Consider the following 23,728-nt stretch of genomic DNA (forward strand, 5'->3'; position numbering starts at 1 on the left):
CAGTACCTGCAGATGAGAGGTAACAAAACAAAGAGGGTGTATATAGGCCTACTGCGCCAACATGCTGGGTCAACACTGGCTTGGCCCAGTCAGGCTGATCCATTGTGCTCCCAAGAGACCCTTTTAACCTGTCTGTCCTGTGTCACCTTCTCTTTTCTTCTGGATCAGAGACAGAATCTCTTTCTCCTTTGCCCTGAGAACAGAGTTGCCAGTAGCCTAGTCTGTGTTTTGGCTGGGGACCTTTGTGCAGTACACAAACTGTACAATGTAATACAGTGACCCTGCCTGAGAAGCCAGCTTATTTCAAGGGCCACCCCCTGAATGTCGCTTAGTTCTGACCCACCTGCTGGATCTGGGTTTCTTTGTTTGCAACTCCCAGGATAGGAGTTGGCCCTGCAGACCCAAAATCACCTCAAGGGAGGCTAGGGTGAACCAGATACATTCTGGGAAGTCGCGGTGAGGTCAGGAAAGGGGCAGGTGTGGCACAGTTCACCCAGGTGTATTACACTAATTCAGGGCTCCAATCTGCATTGAGATCTAACATCTGAACGTCATGCCCCCAAAGTCTTGCTGAAAATGAAATCTTCAGGAGGGAAGAGGAAAGCAGGCCAGAGGGTACACATGCCTTTTGGATTTTCAAAAATGGGAAAATGATGAGATTTTGGATTTAGCGAAGATGTGTCATGTTAAGGGAGCCACAGAAAATAATAACTGCCAATTCCCAAGCAAAACGAAATCATGTTTTCCACCACGTTTCTATCTTTGTCTCCTAGTCGAACCACAATAAAATAGCAGATCAAATAGCAGATCAAAGGCAGAGGCAAATACAATTATGTTGCCTGTGAAACCCCTAGCATGAAATTAGAAGTCAAACTCTCCATTCAGGGGTTAGAGACAAGGATAATGGGAACCTGGGGCCCTAGAGATGTACCCAGGCCCTTTCAGTCACAACACCATCCATGCTGGATATTTAAAACCACACCTCGGGGAGGGCACAAATAGTAAGTATTAATTTTTTTTTTCCACACACACTTCAGGAAATGCATTGACTACATTCCTAGCTTTGTACCATATAAAGATAGCTGTACACTGGTGGTAGAGGGGGAGGTGACTTGTAAGGCAATAGTGAAAATAATGTTGTTGGGAGCAATGAAGGGTTACCAGATCTTCCCCAAGACAGTAGGCTAAAGATGGCGGCAGATAGAATGCTAATCTTTTACCTGCTTCCCTTTCAATGCAGAAGAGCCTGAAACCCATCTGATCCCACCACTCAGTTCTCCCTCAGTCCTTCCCACACTGGACAAGATCATAGAGACAGCTGTCTCGATATATTTTCTATTTTTCCTAAAATCCATATTTGCTTTATAGGCTCTATTACTTTTACCATGGCCTAATTTTAGCTGAGTCCCCCTGCTCCCCATATAATTTATGAGGCCTCTTGAGGGTAGAAACCCCTATTACAATGTAGACTAGTTTAGAGCCACTGCTAATTAAGCTTAGCTCTCAAAGGTGCCTGGTATGGCTTCCCCTACCACCTTCCCACCTCCCACCCCCACCCCGCCATGGACACAAGTTCTTTGACTCTCCTCCCAAGTGAGAAGTAGGGTCTCTGTCCCTTCCCCTTGAATCTGGGTGGGTTTGTGACCACAATCACAACCAATGAATATAGACTTCAAGGGTGGATTAGAAAAGGTGATGCAGCCGGCCGGGCATGGTGGCTCACACCTGTAATCCCAGCACTTTGGGAGGCCGAGGCGGGCAGATCACCTGAGGTCAGGAGTTTGAGACCAGCCTGACCAACATGCTGAAACCCCGTCTCTACTAAGAATACAAAAATTAGCCAGGCATGGTAGTGTGTGCCTGTAATCCCAGCTACTCAGGAGGCTGAGGCAGGAGAATGTCTTGAACCGGGAAGGCGGAGGTTGCAGTGAGCCGAGATGGCGCCACTGCACTCCAGCCTGGGCAATAGAGCAAGACTCCGTCTCGGGGCGGGTGGGGGGAAGGTGATGCAGCTTCCGCCTTATTTACTGCAATGCCAGTTTTCTGGAGCCCTGAGCTGCCGATTTGTAACTTAAAGTCCTATTACCCTTAAGGCGAAGGCACTATACTGTGAGGAAGCCCATGCCACATGGAGAACCCTGTGGTCATGCTATGGGACACAGCTGAGGTCCCAGCCAACAGCCAGACATGCAAGTGAAGATGCCTCCGGATGCTTCCAGCCTCCAGCTGTTGAGTCTTTCCACCAAATTCAGGACCCACAGATTCCAGGAGCAGAATTAAATTGTTTCTGAGCTCCCTTGCAGCTGACATGCTATAGGGGAGATCAATTTCATAACATATTGCTAAATCCATGGAAGAAGGTGAACTGGGTTAAAAACAAAAGTGTGATGGGCAGGAATTTTCTTTTTTTAAAGGAAATTTCTGATAATAACCCAAATCCCTCACCTTCGATAACACAATGTCTTATTCTTTCTGAAATCCCTGTAGGACAGTGACCTGTGTCTTCTCAAATCTGATCTCACATTTTCCCTGAAGGATCTGGGTAAAGGACCCTAACTGTTATCCCCTCCTGACCTACATTGGCTGCACAAGGGAGCCAGTTCCCTAGGCAGGAAAGGAGAGGGGCAAAGCATTTCCGCCAGGCTGGTTTTGCTCTCCCTTCTCTTGTCTTCTTTTCTCTCTTGTTTTTCTTGCCTCTCCTGGAAGGTGCTCATCTCAAGGATAGGGAGGGATGAATTATGCAAGTACTGTTAGCTTACTTCAGTTTCTTCCCAATTCCCCCACAAATCCCACACCTTTTCATTCTGACCCCAACTACCAGACTTGTGTCACACACCAAATGCATGAGCTTCCATTCACAAAGCTAGGAATGGGCAGCAGTGCAGCTGGCCTCTGTCCCCCACCCTTTCCTCCTTCTCTGAGCCAGGCACTCACAGGCCCCTGATGCCCAGGCGGCCCACGGACCCTGACCCTCAGGCTGCCCTCCTGGGGAAGTGCCAAGCTCAGGGAGACCGGAGGAGGGGCTGCAAGATATCTGGAATGTGATGGACCGAGGAGGAGAATGGGGAGAGCCCAGGTCTTACCCCTACTCTCAAACAAGCAGAGCAGCCAGGGAACAGGCAGAAATGATAAAGCAGCTTGCAATGGGGAGAAAACCAGGCTACATTGTGTGGGGCGGGGTGAGGGGGTGAGAGGTAGGGAACTACTGAGCAGACCAGAGGGAACAGCAAAGAGACGAAGGCAACCCTCCTTCCCCTCCCCACCCTGCCAAATGCCAGAGGATGAACCGGCCAAAAATAAAATACAGCCATGATTACTGGAGCAGAGGTCAAGGCTGAAGGGGCAGTTCTCCTCTTGACCACAGAAAGCCAGCACCAACTGGGATTATCTGCCAGCCACTCATCTCCAGCAGCCTGGCCCGCAGTGCACAACTAGGTCCCAGCCACAACCAGCCCTGTGCAGGAAGAGTCCAAGGGTCTAGGACCTGCCCCTTCCCCAGAGCCTGAGACCAAGGCTGGCATGTCTTCCCAAGGTCACAGCTTTGGGGCTACTTGCCCTGTTGGACAGTGCAGTGGGGTCCTGTGGCTTCAATTCACACAGTTTAGAAGCAATTCCTTCTTCTGATCCAAATCCCAGTCCAGACCTGTGCCTAGCTAGGGTGTAACACAAACCTTCCTACTTACAATTCAAACAATATCAGCCCAAATCCTCTCTTCACTCCTTCTAGAGCAAGGGCATGAGATTATCTATCTATCTATCTATCTGTCTGTCTGTCTGTCTGTCTAGTTTTGCTTTGTTTTGTTTTGAGAGAGAGTCTCACTCTGTCACTTAGTGGCACAATCTCAGCTCACTGCAGCCTCGACCTCCTGGGCTCAAGCGATCCTCCCACCTCTGCCTCCAGAGTAGCTGGGATTACAGGCCCGAGCCACCACACCCAGCTAGGGCACAGTATTTATTGAAAACTTTATTATCATCTTCCTGGTACTTCACCTGCAACTACTTCATCGAATCTTTCTCCAATCTTTTGATGTAGGCCTTCTGATACCCATTTTGCAGATAAGGAAACTGAGGCTCAGATAGGCTACACAACCACTGGGGGCAGAGCTCCCATCTTAAGCCTAGATGTGTCTTGATTCAGAGTTTTCCATCATAGCTTGTGATCTCCCATTTTGATTACTTATTTTGTGCCAGGTCCCGGGCTGGGCCTGCAAAGGTGAATAAGATAGTCCCTCCCCTTGGGGAGTTCACAGTTTAGTAAGGGAGACAGATTGCAACACAGTGGGACAGCAGCTCTGACCTCTGAATTTGGGTTGGTGGAAGTACCATGGGAGCCTTTCTGAATATCTCCATCATCACTGCCCCTTCACCCCTGCTGTATTTCCTAGCCCCTCTGGTTCCTTCTCACAGGCTGCTCCTTCTTGTCCTTCCTTAAGATAGGCACTAGCTGCTGGCTTCCTTCCCATGCCTTTCTTTCCTCCTGTTAACGAGGTCTGCACCCACACACCTGGCAGGAATCTTGGCACCTTACCTGCTTGGAGAGGCTGCCTTAGTTGAGTAGATTTCGTTGGCTTCTGGGGCCCCAGGGTAGAGGCTAGACCCTGACTGCAGCCCCAGGCTGGCTCAGCTGGGAAATGGGCACAGGGGCCCCAACGCTGAGCAGGCTGGTTAGGCCCTCGGAAGGCTTTTATTGAAGCCTGTTAAAGGGCTTTGGGCTTCCTCTGATGAAAGGCGCTTAAGTGCATCTGGTTATGATTACAGGGGAGGAGAAAGCCAGGCGGTCTCTGGGGGGTTGGACCAGTCATCTGGCTCTGCCTTCCTCAGGGCAGAGCTGGCTGCTGGTGAGGCCAGGAGGCCAGGTGTGGGGGCAGGCAGGAAGCAGGACCAGTACAAAACTCTCCAACTCTCCGAGGCTCCTGACCCCAGCCTCTGGCTTTGTCAGGCTGGACTCCAGAAACAGCATCGTGGCTCAGAAGTGCCAGGCTCCTTTGAGAAAATCAAGTTCAGAGTGGCTGCTGACCACCCCCGACCCACAGCTCTTCACTGATCTCTACCTCCATCCATCTCCAAAATATCCTCCCAAGAACCCCTGACCTTCCATCTACCTTCTCCACTGCTCTTCTCCCTCGGAGAAAGTTACAATAAGCTTTTGCCACAAGAGTTTCTGAAAGTGATAAAAACTAAGGAAATGCAGACTTTCAAAAGTTAAAAAACCTCAACGTTTGCTTTCCCCTTTTCAACTAGCCAGGTATTGTTTCCCGTAAAACAGACATCGTTAAGGATGTTTCACGTCACTGTAACTGACAACCATGCTGAATTAAGGGAAGAGATTAATATGAACATAACGTGTCTGCCCTGGAACATCATCGGGCAGTCCCAGGCCACTCTGTGCCCGGCACCTGTCCCTGCGCAAAACTCCACGTGGGCACAAAACGCTCTGGGGAGGGAAGGATCGGATGGGTTAAACACAGTCCGCGATTCTAGAAACGAAAATACATTTTCTTATTCCCGCCCTGATTTAATCCTGCTGCGTGTTATTATTGTCAAGTCTCTTCGCACCACTGTTTCTAAAAAGAAAACCCGTGGGTCTGCGCGGCCCTCCGCCGCCTGCTCGGCTTTTATTGTGCACGCAGCCTGGTCTGCGTGGATCCAGCACGTCGTGACCGCCTCGCAGGCGCGCACGGACACCCTCGGATTGGCATTTCGATAAGAACTGGGCGCATTGTCTCTGCGGCGACACCCACACAGATAATAAAGGGCCACGGACTCCTGGCCAACCCTCCTCGCAACCCATAATTAGAGATGACCTTTACGAAAGGCAATTAAAATATGGTAATGATCGATGGGCTCGCCTGTTTCAAAAAAGGAAAATACACAGGTGTTGGCTTCAGGAGGCTCCACCTGGCCGGGCCGGGAGGCCTCCTACAGCTCATGAATGAACTCTTTCTCCTGGGAAGCTTCGACTCCCCGCTACCTACGCTAGCGCTTCGCCTCTCCTCCCTTTCCCCTCCCCCACCAGAGCTCTGGCAGCCAGGAGCTTGCCGGCGGCGGCGGGGCTTTGTCATCGGAACGCACACACAGACACGCACACGCGCGCACCCGGCCACAACGGGACCGCGGCGGCCGCGTCCTTCCTCGCTGCGCTTCCTTCCCTGCCCCCTCTTTTAAAGAGCTCCTCCAGACCCTTTCTTCCGTCCTTTATATGTGCAGTCCTTTGCATAGAGGAGCTCAGGAAGCATTTTAGGGGGGCCTTCCGCGGAGCGCCGGACAGCTCCTGGGAGGGAGAAATCAGGACCCTACACGCGCGGAGAGGACGCGTGGGCAGCCGGGCTTTGTTTTGTCTCTTGCCTCTGCCTCGGGAGGGCGGAGAAGCCTCGGCCGAGCTTGGGCCCACTGGCGAACTGGCGGCGGCAAACACCCCCCTCCCAGCCTAAGTGGAACCTGAAACACCGGACTTGGTCCAGGTGGGGCACAAAGCCACGTGGAGGGTCTCCCAGTCCACAAGTGGCTCTCCCCACACAGACAAATGTGCAGTGTCATTATGGTGGCTCCTGTTGCTCGAGGCCTCGGGGGTGCTCCGGCGGTGCGCGCACACCTCACCTCTACAAGGCACGGAGGGCGAGAGGGGGTCCCAGGGGAAGGGGCTCCCCGGGGGGCTGCCTGGAAGAGACGCCACATCGGGCCTTCCCGCACCCCCGGCTGCCTTCCTGGACCGCGAGCACGGAGCCAGGGCGGCCTCTCGCCTTTCATTACAGGGCCTACGAAAGCAGCAGCCCAGGCAAATATGTAGCTATTAAAATTAATCGCCCCGCGTTGTCAGCTGAACATAATGCAAATTATTTATGGGCTGTCTGCGCAATATTTATCATCGTGCAGGCTCCAGGCGCTTCGTGCCTCCTGGCCTCCCCCGCCCGCCCTGGCCCGCGCAGGGCGAAGCTGCGCGCAGGCTGCGGCGGCCCGGGGGCTCTGGGAACCCGAATGGGGTTCCAAGGGTGAGGCCGTGCGTCAGGCCGTCTTCCAGGCCGAGGGCCTCACTTTAGTTTCTGCCATTCAGTACACATCTATCGGAGGCCTACTAAGTTCAAAATTAGGAGGTCCGCGAAATCAGGGGATGAAAACCAATTTGGAGAAATCTGAACCAAACAGACGAGCTCGGGCTCGAGGGGCGATGCAGGCAGAAGCTCCTCAGCTGCCCAAGAATTTTCTCTGGCTCAAGTCGGTCCTCCAACCTGGGAAACCCATGTTTGCTAAAGCTGGATTCGCTCTAGGAGAAACCGGGAGCATCTGATGTGCTCAACGGATTCGAGTACAACGCTGTCGACTGGAAACAGGAATTCGGTGTCCTTCGAGCCTCAAAACTTGTTTGCTGATCGCAGATAACAGATTAACTGCTAATTGTCGAAATCGGCCAACCATTTAGTTTATCACTGTTGGGGGCCCCTTGGTATTCGCTGCACTTTTTATATGTAAAAACAGTCTTGGTACCTCCTAAACGGCTTTTGTGTGGCTTTTGTTTCTTTCAAATACGGTGTTTTAAAAAACAGCAGCAACACGCCACCCCACCCCCTCTTCAACCAAGCCTTCTGGTTTAAAAAAAACAAAAACAAAAACCAGGAGAAATAATCTATAGGACAATCCCCCCCTACTGGTCGGCGCTGGCGTTGGGGCTTTTTACGCAGATCGAGTCGCCCAGGGCTGCGGAGGTAAACAGGCTTTCTGCACCGCTGCTAAATGAATCACGAGGGGGAAGAACCGAGACTGCGGGGCGAGGGAGGCCTCGGGATCTGGGCCGGGAGCCAGGGCGGGGAGGGCGCTGCACGAGGGGCAGTGGCGTGGAGGCGGGACCAGGGTTAACCCTGGTCCAAAGGCCCCAAGGCAGGGAAGGGAGAGGAAGGCCGGTGGGCGGTCCAGCCGGAGGCCCCTGCTCGCTATCTGTGAGGCAGGGTGAACGCGCAGCCTGGGCCTCCATCCCCAGCGCGCCTGGGCACCACCTGGGGCCGGTCACGCTGCGTGAGCCCATCTGCGAGGAAGGAGGTCAGGAGGCACCCCCTCCCACACAGTTTTAACAACTCCAGGCCTTCAAGACGCAGTAGCAGGCCTGGGTCTTCTGATGTTCATTTAAAGCAGAATGATCGCCTTTCTTCACTGTCCCCATCCCAGACGCCACCACCCACCTTGTACCTCGCAGACCAAACCTGGGTCAAGACCGCCTTCGGTCCTGGGACTGGGGGAGTGGCTACCAAAGGCATCTCCTCTCCAGACTAACAGAAGGGGATATAGCCAGGAAGCTACTATGAATTTATATTCTTCTTCCGGTTTTCTTTTTTTTTTTTTTTTTTTTTTTTGAGACGGAGTTTAGCTCTTTTGCCCAGGCTGGAGTGAAGTGACAAGATCTCGGCTCACTGCAACCTCCGCCTCCCAGGTTCAAGTAATTCTCCTGCCTCAGCCTCCCCAGTAGCTGGGATTACAGGCGCCCGCCACCTTGCCCGGCTAATTTTTTGTATTTTTAGTAGAGACGGGGTTTCGCCATGTTGGCCAGGCTGGTCTCGAACTCCTGACCTCAGGTGATCCACCCACCTCGCCTCCCAGAGTGCTATGATTACAAGCGTGAACCACCGCGCCCGGCCTTATTCTTAAAATGTGATTTGACTCAATTTAAAGCCTCCCTTTCTTCCCCATTAACCCCCAGTTTTTGACAGATTTTTCTTAGAACATTTCAAACATTCTCTCATTACTTCAGAAACTTATCTTGAAATGATGTAAAAGAAGGTTAAAAATATTAGGTTGCTTTTGGGTTCCCTTCATCTCGAACATTGTTGCGTAGATTTGAGAAAGTGCTGATTTTTACTTTGTTTTCTAATCAGCAAGTCACTGGTTTTTCTACCTAAGAGAGACGGAACATTGACCACAGTGAAGCGGAAGGGTTGAGCGGCATTTACAAAGTGCCTTCACATTTTGGTCCTCAGAAACCCATCCGAGGTGGGTAGAATAGGTGTTACTGTTCTGATTTTACAGATGAAGAGACTGGCCACTCGCCCCCACAAATTTCTGGAAGCTAGTCTTCCTCACTGAACCAGGTGAAGCCTGCCTGCTCTTGCCTACACCCTCCTTCCTCCAGGTCAATGTCATTTAGAACATATTGCATCCTTTTCTGGGATCTGTCTGCTAGGACACGGGCCACCCTCCTGCTGGAGACAGCCCCGACAACCCATATTTTAGGCAGCTCTTTCCACAGCCTGCAAACCTCACGGATTGTCTCTTACAACTGTCTGTTTACTCACTTCCCTCCACCCAGTCAATTCTGACTCCAGACCCGGGAGGACAATTTTTAAAGTGTTTCTGCAGACGGACCCTCTGGCCGTGCCGGAAGTGTTTTATGGACCTGTGAGCCGAGTTAATCCCAGGAGGCGCGGCTGGATTAGTCCCGGGTGTGGGTGGTGGATTCATGTGTTTAGGTTTAATCCCCATGGTGTGTGTGTGTGGGGGGGGGGCGTAAGGAGAATGGGAGTCTGGGGGCTTCAGCAATGTGTGCCCCCCTCCCCATTAAACTCCGAGATTTGAGCTAGAGCGGATGGAAACCGAGGCTTGCAGCCCTCGACCCCCGGCCAGGCGTGGAGTAGGGGGGCAGGGAGCGCCCCGCGTGGGTGCACCCTAGGAAACCAGTGCTTACATGGCGATCGAGACCAGAGCGCAGTTGTGTGTGGTTTTTCCCCAGGTTTTTAGTCTTCCAGCCCTGTGGAAAGGAGGAGAGCCGCAACCCGGGGAGACAGCCGGAAAGAAACACTTAATCACCGGCGTCTCGCTGCTCGTCACGCGAAGATGGCAGCGGCTCCCCTGGGTTTCAAGGTTCCGGGAAAGGCGTGTGTTCTGCCTGGAGGCGCACGGACTGATGCGCTCTCTCCCTCGGCTCGGCGGCCAGCTCGGGCTCACAGAGCCTCTCTCAACACCGGCAAGTGCAGCCGGGCCGCCCAGCCCCCAGGCCAGCCTGGCCCCCTCCGGGCCCCGGGTTGGCGAGGGCAGCTGGGCGTCTGCGCTGCCCAGCCCAGCCGGGGATCCATGGGGTTTCGCGAGCTGAAAGTAAAGGCCTGAGGGAGTGGGGACACCCACACCGGCCCGCGGCACGCAGGGGAGTCAAGCTGCGGCCAATGCAAGACGAGCAGGGTAGACCCCTACTAGCGGTGGCCGGAGGTTCAGCCACCTTCGCGGGAGAGGGGATTTACCGCCACCCTCATCCACGCGCAGGCCCCACCGCCCGGCCCTCTCCTATGATCCCCGGGCCATTGCGAAACACGGAGCGAACAGGTCCTCGCCAGCAGCCGTCACTTCTCGCTAAGATGGGAACCCACAAGCCTGACTGTGCTTCCCAAGGGTACTAGCGTGCGCGCAGACCTTGGGGGGAAGAGGGCAGCGCGGTCTCCCCAACCCGGACTCTTCCCTGGCGCAGCACACAACCGCCACGGGCTTCCGAAGCGCCCGAGCGGGGAGGAGGAAGGAAAAGCGGAGGCCCGGGAGGCGGGCTGCGCGCTTGGAAGCCGTTTGTGTTTGTGTGTCTGCGCGCGCGCCCCGGCCGGACGGGTGTTGAGGGAAGAGTGATCGTGAGCAACCCAGAACCAGCAGTCCCAACCTGGACTGAGCAACTGGGCTCTCCAATCCTGGGCCGTGGGGCTTCATGCCTCGGGCTGGCGGGGCAAGTGGCGGGGAGCCCGGAGCTTCGGAGCCGCCGCCGGGCATCTAGCCAGCTCCGCCGGAGGAGCCCTGGGGCGCGTCGGGAGCCAGGGGACTGGTGTGAACCAGCCGCCCCCGCAAGCGGACGTTTAGCTCCGGCACCCGGGAGCACTGACACTAGGCGATAAGGAGTTCCTCGGCAATCGGCTGTCCCCAGTCCCCAGTCACCTCCGGCGGACGTGACCGCCGGATGCTATGCGGCTAGGTGGGCCAGGGGGGCCTTTGCACTGCCTTCCCTGACCTCTTCCTTGCCGCGGAAGAGTCACAGTAACATGCCACTGTACAACTCTACAGACCTTTGTTTTGCAAAATAAAGGCCAAATGTTGGGCCTTCTGATCTCTTCATATTTTCCTTTGGAAGGTTGGGGTCCAGGCAGTCCTCTCGAAACACCTCCCAAACAGCTCACTTTCATTATAAAACGCTAGAGAGGCAACACAGCCCTATCTCTCCCTCTGGTCAATCAGGCCCTATCCCAAGCTGTGCGGCTTTGGGCAAACCGCTTAACAGTTCGGAACCTCAGAGTCCTCATCTGTAAAACAAGGCCAATACTAGTATCTACCTCGTAGGGCTGTTCTGAGGATAACATGCCTCCCTCCATACATAAGGCGCTTAGAACGCTGCCTCCAGTACAATACTACATGTGCTTGTTGCTATAATCTGGTACTCCCTTTGGATGGGGAGGGAGTAAAGAACAAGGTCCAGGTTAAAGTTCCTGGAGGTTTACATGGAGCCAGTGGTCTTGGCAGGGTGGAAAGGACACTATTGTATGGCCACTGAAAAGTGAAGGCCAAATGCCCTCAAACTGTCTCCACTAGACCTTCCCGTAAAGGCTTGTGTGTGTGGTGGTGGATAGGAGGGAGAGTCCTCTTTAATGGTGCTCATTTAGACTGGATTAATGGCAAGTTCCGTCAGGGCTCAGGCAGCATTACCCACTCACTCCCTGCAGCCCTGGGGAAGAGAGCCGGTTTCCAGGACCTCCAGCCTACTCTTCCAGGCCACCTTTTTTGATGGCTGAAGGCCACCTCTTTAAATCAGTTCTCCGAGGAGTTGGCCAAAAGCCATGTCCTCTGGGATGTACTTTGGTCTAACACTGGTCCAGGGCTGGCGTATGGCAGGCCTTGTCCCTGGGCTGCTGGCGGGCCACATTTTACTGACGCACAGATGCAAATACCACTTCTGTAGACAGAATCCGTCAGACTTCTAATTTCAAAACGCTTCCCATTACCTTCGAAATGGGGACTCTGGCACAAAGGGGAGGAGTTGCGGCGTGTAACAGCCTAAGGAGGCCTCGGCCTCCCCTGCTTGGCCTCTCCAGGGTCACCCATAATTCATTAGGTGAGGCTGCCTTTTCCTTTTCAAAGACAACGCAAATGGCCTTTGCCTTAAGTGGCTACCGGCGTTTGCCTAATCACTGAAATGTGCTGGCAGTGCGCTCTAGCTCTCAGTAGATCCTTATCGGACTGTGCGTGCCAAGCTGCCAGCCCCGAGAAAGACAAAGAACACGGGCGCCTCCAGGTTTGCTCCTGAGGCCTCAGGGTCACCTCTGGGGCTTCCCCTTCACAGCCTCCGGCCCCTACAAGCCGCTCCCAGCCAGCCTCCGGAACAAACCCGCAGCCCTATATCAGAATTCCAGTTCTCGAGCGCCACCCGGAGAGTTCACATTTCCCCTCCTCCGAGGCCGCGTGGTGCGCAAGTAAGAGCCCGAGGGCGGCGGCAGCACACGTCTGGGCAGCCCCCTCCCCGCACCCAGCAGCGTGTACACAGGAAAAGAAAAAGCCAAGAGAAAAACGTGGACTGTAAAAGCCAAAACGCAGGACCATCTACTACTAACGACCAACAACCCCAGGCAGGAGTTTGCAAGGATTAAGCAACCCCCAAATAGAAACTACAACTAAAATAAATCCTCTCTTCAAGTTCTATTAAGGTCTTTGAAGGTGGAACGCAAAGGGGACCCTGTCTCCTGAGGACACAGACTGGCTGCGCCGGTAGTGCTCAGCCCCGCACCTCCTGAGCATACATTTAACACCAGGCAAAGAGCAAGTTTCCTATCTATCGTTTGACCAGTTCTCACAGTATTTCTAATTGACTCAACGTATATTAGATTGAAACAAAAATGATCTTGGTTGGAATATACATGGGCAACCTGTATTTAGATGGGGTAAGTTCCTGCAGCTGTCTGACCACATTTGTCTGGTTCCTCTGAGAATCCACGTTTTCTAGCCCGGGAAGAGGCAGGCGGCCCTCATGGCTCCTCCTTCGGCGGTTTCCTGGCGAAGCGCCCATCCTCCCCAAGCACCGGGAACGGAGGCCGCCCGCATTAATACTCGCGGGCAGCCTGTTCTAACCTATACTGTCATTTTTTCCATCGGTCGGGATCGGGCTGGGGGTGGGGTGGGGCGGGGACTCTCCTCCGAGGGGCTCTGCACGGATCGTTGGGTTTTCCCCGGCGAACTTAACACGGAGGCAAAAGGGGCAGATGGAAACCAGGCCCCGGCTGGCCCCGCGCGCGTAAGCGCGGCACTCAGCAGCTCGACGCAAAGCCAGGGCTGGATTTTCGCGGCCCGGGCCCGGCGGCCTCCCAGCGCCGGCGCGATTCTCTCTCCTTCGGGCTGAGCAAACGTGGTCGCCTAATTCCGCCCTGGAGACAGCAGCTGTGCGGCGAGAAGGGGAGAAAAAAAACCCGCAACTTTTCCAACAGAAAGTGTGTGCGCAGAGGAGAGGTGAAGGCCCACCCCGATTCTGTGCACGTATCGACACAGCATCTAATCAGTGTCACTGCCAGGAATACGCTTCCGCGGCGGGCGACACCGCCGCCCCCGCCAACCTGCAGGAGGGAGGGGGGATGCAAATGGCGTCTCGCGTCGTCCTAGACTCCGCGCAGCACCCGCTGCCGCGACTCCGAGCAGACGTTGCAGCAAACTGGGGTGCAGCGTCTGGGGACGCGAACGCGCCGGCTGCCCGAGCGATCGCGGGGAAGAGGAACTAGCACCACTCCCTGCTCCGAGGCCGTTCCCCGCCCCCACCTCCGGAAGAGCCGCCCTTCCTCGACTGGGGTGAGGGGCGGGAAACTTTGCAAGAAAACTGTTCCGCGCCTTCCCCGCGTGGCACCTGAGAATAACGTGGGTGGGTTTCCCATCCGAGGCCAGACCACGCGACCCTACTTTTCCAGGCCTCGGACTTGAACCTCGTGGACTATGGGAGGGAGAGTACATTTCGGGCCACTGCGGGGGGCGGGGGGACACCAAAGTCAGGCGTCCTCAAGGCTTCTGGCAGATGGCCAAGTTTGTGTCCTTTCCCTCCCACGCTGGAGTAGCGCGCGCCACTTTGGGGAAGCGTGAGACCGTTCACCACCGGCCACGAGGCCGCCAATGTCTTCCAGGTGGAGTCGATGGTTTCTCTGCAGCACCCCCTCCCGCTTTGCGGTCCCCGCCTGGCACCCACAGTCCTGGGGAGCCCCCAGAGCTAGCCCGCGTCTTCCCTAGCCCGCTCTTCCTGGGGAAGGGGAGACTGTTTGTGTGGTGTGCAGCCCCGCTCCGGCTCGCACACCCGCGAGCCACCTCGCAGCCCTCCCCGGCCTCGGCCTCACGGATCCCCTCTCGGAGTAGCCCCGCGGGACCCACCCTCCCCCATGCGTAATGGGGCGCCCCTGGGACGCAGGCGGGGATGGCGGTTCCGGTCGTTCCGGGATTTGCGTTCAAGAAGAAAACAAGGCCGGCGACTACAAGAGCGGCGCCTCCATTCTTGGGGTTCAGACGCCCGCGCAGCCTCCGCGTCGGTTCCGCTCTCGCCCAGGGAGCCCGCTTCCGTGTCCCTGCCCCCGCCCCCCCAGGATTCCTCGTCCCGCCCGTGCCGCACCACGCGGAGCTCCGAGCGCCCTGGCTCCCACACGGGTCCCTCCATAACTAGCGCGCCTCCCTCGCTCCGGGCTCGGGGAGCCGCTCGCTCCCAGCGCCCAGAGTCAGCCGGTTCCACCTTCGGCTGCGAGAGCCGCCGCCCCGCGCCACCCCCGCCCGGCCCGGCCCTTGTCCCAGCCCGGCTCCCCCGCCAGCTGCGCCGCCACCGCCGCACGTGACCCGCCCCCGTCGCGGCTTCCGCTGAGCTGACTGTTCCGGAGCACAAACAATTTTTGCTCTGACGCGGGGTCTCTCGGGGGCCCTGGCGTCCTCTACTCCCTGCTCCCCACCCCACCCCCTACCTTCCGGGTAGGAGAACTCAAAACAACTCGCTGACCTTCGGGCCGACCAGCTCCGTCTTCCACTGACTCCGGCATTCCGTTCAAACCCAGCAGCCGCGGCTTCTAAGATTTCACTCCGCACTGGGCTTGGGGGGAGGGGGCGAGTTCTCCGGGAGGGGGTGTCTCAGATCGAAAGAGCCACTTCACGCTCTTTCCCCTCCTCCGAGGTGAGTTTTTAGACTCTCTGGAGGCCTTGGGGAAACGCGAGCAGCCGCGTGCAAAGGAGCCCCCCCCGCCCCGCCTTCTCCCCGCACATGCAGCCTTGTCTAGTGTGACCCGACTTCCAGGGTCAGCAGCAGAGGGCCTGGCCAGCTTCGGAAATACCACCAAGCGGTGGACTGTGGCACCAGGCAGAGCTGGGGTGGGAGGACTGTGCTAAATAATGGTAGCTCCCACTCCCATGGTCTGTGCTAAGTTCTTCACAAGCCCTCAAACTTTACAGAGTGAGAAACTGAGGCATAGGGAAAGGTCAATCGTGTAAAACTGGGTAAAGCTCAGTTACTCAGCTAGGTAAGTGACTTAGGATTTGAACCCAAGTCTCTTGAGTTCAGGGTGGCTAAACATGCTGTAAGTATGTTACAGTGCATACCTTGGTATCAATAGTACAAACCTGTCTACAAAACCCAGTGTTTGCTTGCGAGCTGTATATTTGGTGTGTAACATTGTGGCTGGCATATAGTAGGCACTCAATAAATATTTGTGGAATGAATGGGTGTCAGAATAAATGATTGACAGAATCATTTATGACAAGTGATGAGAGAAAACAGCCCGAACCCTTGTTCTTCCTAAGAAGAATAAAAACCTCTAGCTCTTTTTTGAGTGTTTGCAGGTAACAGGAAACTCTTATTCAAAAATATATTAACCTCCTACCCCTATCTGCTAGCCAACCATCCTGGTAGTCATTTGAACTTGCTGGGGACACATAGCGAAAGCAGCTTCTACTTGGTCCCGGCCATTTTTTCCCCACCCTGTTCCTGTTCTGTAGGATTCTGCTCAGGGTCAGGCAGCCAGGAACTGCAATTGACATGATTCTGAACACATAAGCAACAGGGGATGAGGGTACACCCACCAAACGTGCTTCTTTGGCTTCCCTTCTATCGGCTGGTGGGGGTTTGGGGGAGCGTGGCTTATAGCTCTGTGGTTATTTTTTAATTCACGGACCACCCTGTGCAGCTGGCTTCAACCCTCACCAGCTGTGAGGTTGCATCTCGAAGTGTAGGCAGTCATCTACTTTAACTGACAGCTCCGCAATCCCAGTCAGTGGGACCACATCTGTGATTTGAAGAGCTGCCACTGGTGCTCTGTGCTGTCCTACTCCTCCTCATGGCCCAAGAAAGGATGCATTAAAAACACTTATATTTAGATAGCTCAATAGAATAGATTTTCATACCATATATTGGGAGTAAGTAGTACAAAGTTTAGACAATCTCCCCTCTCCCTACTTCATTTTCTAAACCTTACCAGTTATCCTGTGTTACTAGTTGGGCAACCTGAAATGAGGCCAAATTCCACTTCAGGTTACCTGAAAGTGAACTTTTTCCTTTCCAATTTGATCCATTCACTATCTATTGACTACTATCCTTCCCTCCCTCACTCCTTCTTTTTTTCTTTCCCCATCCTCATAGTTACATATTTTTGCTCACATTCCTATGATTATCAATGGAGAAATGAAAATGTGTATTTTCTCCAAGTTACAACCCAATCTTTATTATAAGGCTGGGGTTTCTGCCACCTCTTTTTTTGGGGGGGGAACAGAGTTTCGCTCTTGTCACTGAAGCTGGAGTGCAATGAGGCAATCTCAGTTCACTGCAACCTCTGCCTCCCAGGTTCAAGCGATTCTCCTGCCTCAACCTCCCAAGTAGCTGGGATTACAGGTGTGCACCACCATGCCTGGCTAATTTTTGCATTTTTAGTAGAAATGAGGTTTCACCATGTTGGCCAGGCTGGTCTCAAACTCCTGACCTCAGGTCATCCACCCGCCTCAGCCTCCCAAAGTGCTGGGATTACAAGCATGAGCCACCACACCCAGCCTCTGCTGCCTCTTTTACAGTCTGGTCTGGAGTGACCAGCAAGACCTCATGACCTCAACTTGTGGCCAGCCCAGGTTGGAAGCATCCGATGATTCCCAAGGAGGTCACAAGCCTCAATCCCACATTGCTGGGATGTAGTTGAGAACAGCCTTGCCAAAACCCACCCCTCATGCCGAGGGGCTGGTGTCAAGTGATGCTGAACCAGAGGTTCGGGATGCTAATTTGATGTATTATCTGTGTACAGCCTGGGGAGGAGAAAAGGCTCATAAAAGTGTTCTAGGCTGGTCATTCTGAATGTGAGCATTTATTTATCTGCAAAGCTGCCGAATATCCCTGCAGGAAGTCGCAGGCGCAGCAACCCCTGACTGCACAGACAAAAGTCTCCCCTTTACACAGGGCTGCTTTTATTGTTTCCAACAGCTTTGTGCTTTCCCTGGGGGAAGAGGAGAGTCACATAGCGAGTGTTCTTCCTCTTTTCTCACGCTGCAGAGGAAGTGATGTTGTGGAAACAGTGACATTAACTTGGCCTTCGAACCACACGGGAGCCAGAGTTGGGAAAAGCTCAGTGCAGGCAGGTACTCCTATGGCTCATTTAGGCCCTGAGAAACTCCAGTCTGGGCCTGGGTGTGGGGATGATGGGTGCACACAATGCAAGAGAAACCATACTTAGGAATTATTCCCCGGGTCCAAGGGGCCCCTGAGGTATGGATGTTCTTGACCCCTTGAACCTGCTTCCAATTAGGAGTAAAGCCCCCAAGGGATGTATGGAGCATGTTTCATTCTACATTGATTAGACATTTATTGATTGACCACTTTGTGCCAGGCACTGTACTAGGCATGCAATGGTAAGCAAGAGACATGGCCCCTGCCCTCATGGAGCTTACATTCTACTTTTCTTGGCACACAAGAAAACAGGGTAGAGGATACAGCCCCTATCATCAAATCCTGCACGGTCTATCTTCTTAATACCTATCCTGTCCTCTTCCTCATCCAACTACCCTTCAGATCCTTTTGGACTCTTCAATAAACAGTTGAGCCCCACCCCTTCCCAAACTCATCTCCTCTATCTGATCATTCCACTCACTGCTTTAAGTCCTAGCAGCAAGGAGAGGGAAAGGGGCGCTCCCAGCTGCATCAGCCTCTTTTATAAAGATTTCCCAGAAGTCCCACCCAATGGTTTCCACTGACATCTCATTGGTCACCTCTTTGTTTCTCTTTTCTTTATTCTCTTTGAGACAAGGTCTTGCTCTGTCACCCAGGCTGGAGTGCAGTGGTGCAATCACAGCACACTGCAGCTTTGACCTCCTGGGCTCAAGTGATCACCCCACCTCAGCCTCTCAAGTAGCTGGGACCACCATGCCTAGCTAATTTTTTATTTTTTATAGAGACGGGGGTCTCACTACGTTGTTCTAGCTGGCCTCGAACTCCTGGGCTCCAGCGATCCTCCTCCTCAGCCTCCCAAAGTGCTGGGATTTACAGGCATATGCCACTGTGCCCGGCCTGGCCACCTCTTGCTGCAAGAAAGAGGCTGCATGTCTCAGTAAGTTCAGGCTGTTACAACAAATTACCAGTGTGGGAGGTTTAAACAAACAAAAAAAAAGCATTTACTTCTCACAGTTCTGCAAGTCCAAGATTACGATCAAGGTGCTGAGAATTGCTTGAACCCAGGAGGCAGAGGTTGCAGTGAGCTGAGATCTCGCCACTGCATTCCAGCCTGGGTGATGGAGTGAGACTCTGTCTCAAAAACAACAACAACAACAAAAAACCCAAGGTGCTGACAGATCTGGTGTCTGTTGATGGCCTGCTGGAGCGGTCTTCTTCTCATTGCATCCTCTCATGGTAGAGAGCAGGGAGAGGAAGCAAACGCTCTCCTGTCTTTTTTATAAGGACACTAATACCATTCATGATCTAATTATCGCCCAGAGGCCCCATGTCCTAATACCATCACATTGGGGTTAGGATTTCAACATATGAATTTGGGAGGGACACGAACATTCAGTTCATGGCACTGAGAAATGTCGTCTTTTAGCTTGGGTACGTTGTTATCTCAAATTACGAAGGAAGAGTGGGGAATGAATACTGGTGTAGGCAACTGGCCACCTCTGCTCCTAGTCTCACAGAGAGTATGAGAACATTAAGCATGTGGGTGGAGAAGATTCAGCAGAGACCTTTTGGGGTCTAGTCCTGGTTCACACCCCTGTCGCTGGGGGTTGGGATGCCGACAGCTTCTATGTAGCTGTAACTACCACCAGATGAGCTAGTTCCGTTTTTTCTCCTGGAAGCGGTGAATTGGGAGAGAGAAGGCTGGTTAGTCAGGACAGGGCTGGCTCCGTGGGCAAGGGACCCGTGCAGTCACATGGGTTCCATGCTTGGGGTTATTGCTCTGTAGCTACCATCTTGAAATTCTGGGAAAAAAGCCTGGGCGCGGTGGCTCACGCCTGTAATTTCAGCACTTTGAGAAGCCGAGGCTGGTGGATCACCTGAGGTCAGGAGTTCTAGACCAGCCTGGCCACCATGGTGAAACCCCGTCTCTACTAAAAATACAAAAAATAACTGGGCGTGGTGGCATGTGCCTGTAATCCCAGCTACTTGGGAGGCTGAGGCAGGAGAATCACTTGAACCCAGGAGATGGAGGTTTCAATGAGCCGAGATCGCACCACTGCACTCCAGCCTAGGCAACAAGAGTGAGACTCCATCTCAAAAAAAAAAAAAAGAAAAGAAAAGAAAAGAAATTCTGGGTAAAACGATGTCTATGTTTTGTAAGTAAAGTCTGATGAGACAACGAGGCATACACCAGAATCTTGGTGCTTCTGCTCATGCAGGGACCTACCTCCTGCTGCTTCCTGGCTCACCTCCCTGAGATGGGTCCTCAGATGCCCACTCCCCAGTTCCTGGAAGGCCCTGTGCCCTGCCCAGACTCCCACACACCACCCTAGCCTTGGGACTGCTACTGCCCTCTGTCCCGGGCAGGGTCCTCGGTGCTAAAATTGGGAAGATCAGGGTCATGGTCAGATATGTTTCATGGCATCTTGGGGTGGGACAAGGTGGTAGCCTTCCCTCCCCAGGCTGGCAAGGCCACACACATTTGGCAGGGGCCTCTCCCCAACCTCTGCGCCAGGTGCACAGTGTCCCAGCACGAAGGCTGTGATTTCTTGGAGGCTGCCTGACTGCTATAGATTGGGGCAGTGGGCCTGGAAGAAGGGGAGATTGATTTCTTTGCCTGGGGCCCTGCTTATTTTTATTTTTACTTATTTATTTTTGAGACAAGGTCTTGCTCTGTCTCCCAGGCTAGAGTGCAGTGGTGCTATCATAGCTCACTGCAACCTTGAACTCCTGGGCTCAAGTGATCTTTCCACCTCAGCCTCCTGAGTGTCTGGCACTATATGCACATGCTGTCATGTCTGGCTAATTAATATTTATTTATTTATTTATTTATTTATTTATTTATTTATTTATTGTAGAGACAAGAGTCTCACTGTGTTGCCCAGACTGGTCTCTAACTCCTGGTTTCAAGTGATCCTCCTACCTCGGCCTCCCAAAGTGCTAGGATTACAGGCACAAGAGCTACAGTGCCTGGCTGGCCCTGCATTTTTATTTTTTTCTGGGCTCTGCAGATTATGTAGTCTGTTCTGATCACAGAGTCATTGTGTTTGAGTCTATGTATGCCAGGCCAGGGAAAGCCAGTCTGCAGAAAAGCAGGGAAAAATTAAGCCAAAGTGCAATAGGGCTCCTTCAGAAACATGTGGCTCCAGAGAGGGGGCAAACATAGGCTCCTGACACGGTTTCAGTGCCTGGGTCCTGGCCCTGGGAGGCCTGGCTGCACTTTTGCTCCTGTGTTCTTCCAGTCAGTTCCATTCTCTTCCTTGTGCTACCATGAATGGATTTCCCTGATTGCCGACTAAAAGTTTCCTAACCAAGACCAAAATAAAAAAGAAAGAGCTTGGCTTGCAGTTCCAGCCCTAACTTTGCCATTTAACTAGCTATGTGACTTTAGGCAAATTAGTTATTCTCTCTGAAGCTTTGTTTCCTCAGCCTTAAAAAACTACTGGGCATAATAGTACCAATGTTATCAACTGCGATGAGGTTTGTCTGTTTTGTTTTGTTTTGTTTTGTTTTGTTTGTTTTATTTTTTTGAGACAGAGTCTCGCTCTGTTGCCACGCTGGAGTGCAGTGGTGTGATCTCAGCTCACTACAACCTCCGCCTCCCAGGTTCAAGCGATTCTTCTGCCTCAGCCTCCCGAGTAGCTGGGATTATAGGCACCATGCCTGGTTAATATTGTGTTTTTAGTAGATACGGGGTTTCACCATGTTGGCCAAGCTGGTCTCGAACGCCTAACCTCAAGTGATTTGCCCTCCTCGGCCTCCCAAAGTTCTAGGATTACAGGTGTGAGCCACTGCACCCGGTCCCTTCTTGTTAATAGAAGGATTGAAGGCACAAAAACATGCAGGACATTTAGAGTGAAATGACTTCCTTCTCGCACTGTTTTCCCGATACTTAAATACTGTTTATTTGAATATGGTTAACTTCAGTAGGTAGAATAGGGCTGCATAAGATGGGTGTCATATGTTTGAACACTGGACAGGTTTGCTTAGTGCATTTCTAGACTACGGACTAAACCTATAAAGTAGATATTCCAATTATCTATTGCTGCCCAACAAACAATCCCAAAACTTGGTGGTTTACAATAGCACCCATGTCAATATATCTCATGGTTTTATGGGTCAGGAATTGCATCAGGACAAAGATGAATGATTCTTCTCTTCCACATAGGGTCAACTGGAGTCACTCAGTGGTACTCAGGTGGTGGATGTGGTCTGGACGGGGCCAAATCAGCCTCATGTACATGTGTGCTCCTTTGGTGGGGAAGGCTGGAAGTCTGGGCCCAGGTGGAACTGTAGAGTGTGGTGCCCATCAGTGGCTTCTCCAGCATGGTGATCTTAGGGTAGCAGCACATCTTCCATGGTGGCCCAGATCTTGCAGAGTGAATTGAAAGACCAAGACAGAAGCTAGACTTACACGTCATTCAGTATTTTTTCTGTTGATTCGATTAGTTACAAAAGAGTCACAAGCCCACCCATATTTAAAATCAGGGCATTGCACAAGGGTGTGAATACCAACAGGCATGGGTCATTGGTGAAGGGGCATCTTTGGACACTGGCTATCACAGTGGACTGATCATTCATAAAGTCTGTGCCTTTAGTCCTGGGTGGCAAAGTGTGACTGTGGATGGGAGAGTTCAGATCCATTCCCATTCATCATTGAAAGGGTTCCAATAAATCCTGAGTGAGGACCAGGAGATGGAAAGGCTCTGGGGAACATCAGCCTCTGCAGAGTATCTGAGAGCTAAGCGCCTGGGCTTTGGATGTTAAACCTTAGTCCTGGTTCAAAGCCAGCCTCTGGGCTCTTGAACATATGAAAAGTCTCAGATTCCTATGAGGGAGTTACTATAATTATCCCTATTTTCTATAAGAGGAAGCTTAATTAAATTGCCCAGAGTCACAGCTAGAAAATGGCACAGCTGTAATTTGAAACCAGATATTTCTAACACCAAAGCAGTAGGACATTTTACAGTTTACAGTTTTAAGTAACTTTTCTAAGGTCACACAGAAGCCATAAATACAATTTAACATTCGTTCATGGTAAAAGCGCTTAGCAAACTTGGAAGGGAATGGAAATTCCTACGTCTGATAAGAGTATGTGTAAGAAGCAACACTTGCAACAAACAGTATATTTAAAGGTAAAATATTGAAAAATTTCCCCCTGAGATCAGGAACTAGACAAGAATGCTTGCTATTACTCCTTCTATTCATGATTATACTAGAGGTCATAGCCACTGCAATAAAGCAAGAAAAAGAAATAAAAGGCCTCCTGATTGGAAAGGAAGATATGAAAGTGTCATTATTTGCAGATGGTATGGTTGTGCACACAGAAAACATAACCTACAATTCAACTATGAGAATTAATAAATGAATTCATTCTGAATAGCATTTTTGTCAGAAAAAATAATACATGGATTCATCAAGGTCACTGAATTTAATGTAGAGGATCTATTGTGAGGATTCAATGAGAAATTTATATCAGATACTAAACCCTTACCTACTTGCTCCTCACAACCACCTCTCTTTGGCCTGTGATACTGGTCACTCTTCTTCCCTGACACTGTCTTTTCTCTGGCTTCCTTCACACTGTTCTCCTTGTGTCCTGTCCTTCTAATCACCCTCCAGATTCCTTTCCCAGTCTCCTGTTCAGGTGTCCGCTCCTATAGTGTCAGGCATGCTTAGGGTTCTATCCACAAGCAGTGCTGTGGCAAGCACAGCTCCTTCATGTTCTGTGTGGATGGCATCTCCTGTGGTTGTCTGACACCTTCATCATTTCTTCCTTGGACTCTCACTGACCTAGTCTTTAGCTCTCCTGTCTCCGGTCTTGTTCCCTTTGCATCCATCTGTCACACAGCCCCCAGAGTGACCTTCCTAAAATGCACAGCTGATCTTGCCATCCTCTCCCTGTTTAAATTCTTTCAAGACCTTGAGACACCTTGACTAAGTTTAACATCCTCTGTGCAGTGGTCTTATAGCCCCCATGATCACTCTGCTGCTCACTGCTAATGTGCCATGTTCTCACTTCCATGCCTGTCTTGATTTGGGTACCTCTACAAGCCGATTCTGAGCCAAGGGTTTTTGAGCATAAGTGAGATGATCCCAGGAAGCACAGTGAGGGAATGGGAATTGAGACAGGGCAGG

The 23,728-nt window shown here is 52.4% G+C and overlaps 1 protein-coding gene across 7 annotated transcripts in view; it reads right to left on the reverse strand.

The window, feature by feature from the left end:
- The window catches only part of BCOR (BCL6 corepressor), a 127,519-nt gene extending 112,513 nt beyond the window's left edge, over positions 1-15,006 (reverse strand). For 4 of the 7 annotated variants that reach the window (XM_005593306.4, XM_074029096.1, XM_005593304.4 and 1 more), the window contains exon 1: positions 14,954-15,006. The gene's annotated coding sequence lies outside the window, so the exon portion shown is untranslated. Of the gene's footprint in view, positions 1-14,918 lie in introns of all 7 variants that reach the window. The other 3 variants (XM_074029118.1, XM_074029102.1, XM_065538007.1) reach the window with 1 other exon arrangement.
- Between the last annotated feature and the right edge of the window lie 8,722 nt (positions 15,007-23,728).

The sequence above is a fragment of the Macaca fascicularis genome, chromosome X (assembly GCF_037993035.2).
Source record: "Macaca fascicularis isolate 582-1 chromosome X, T2T-MFA8v1.1".
Classification (NCBI taxonomy): domain Eukaryota; kingdom Metazoa; phylum Chordata; class Mammalia; order Primates; family Cercopithecidae; genus Macaca; species Macaca fascicularis.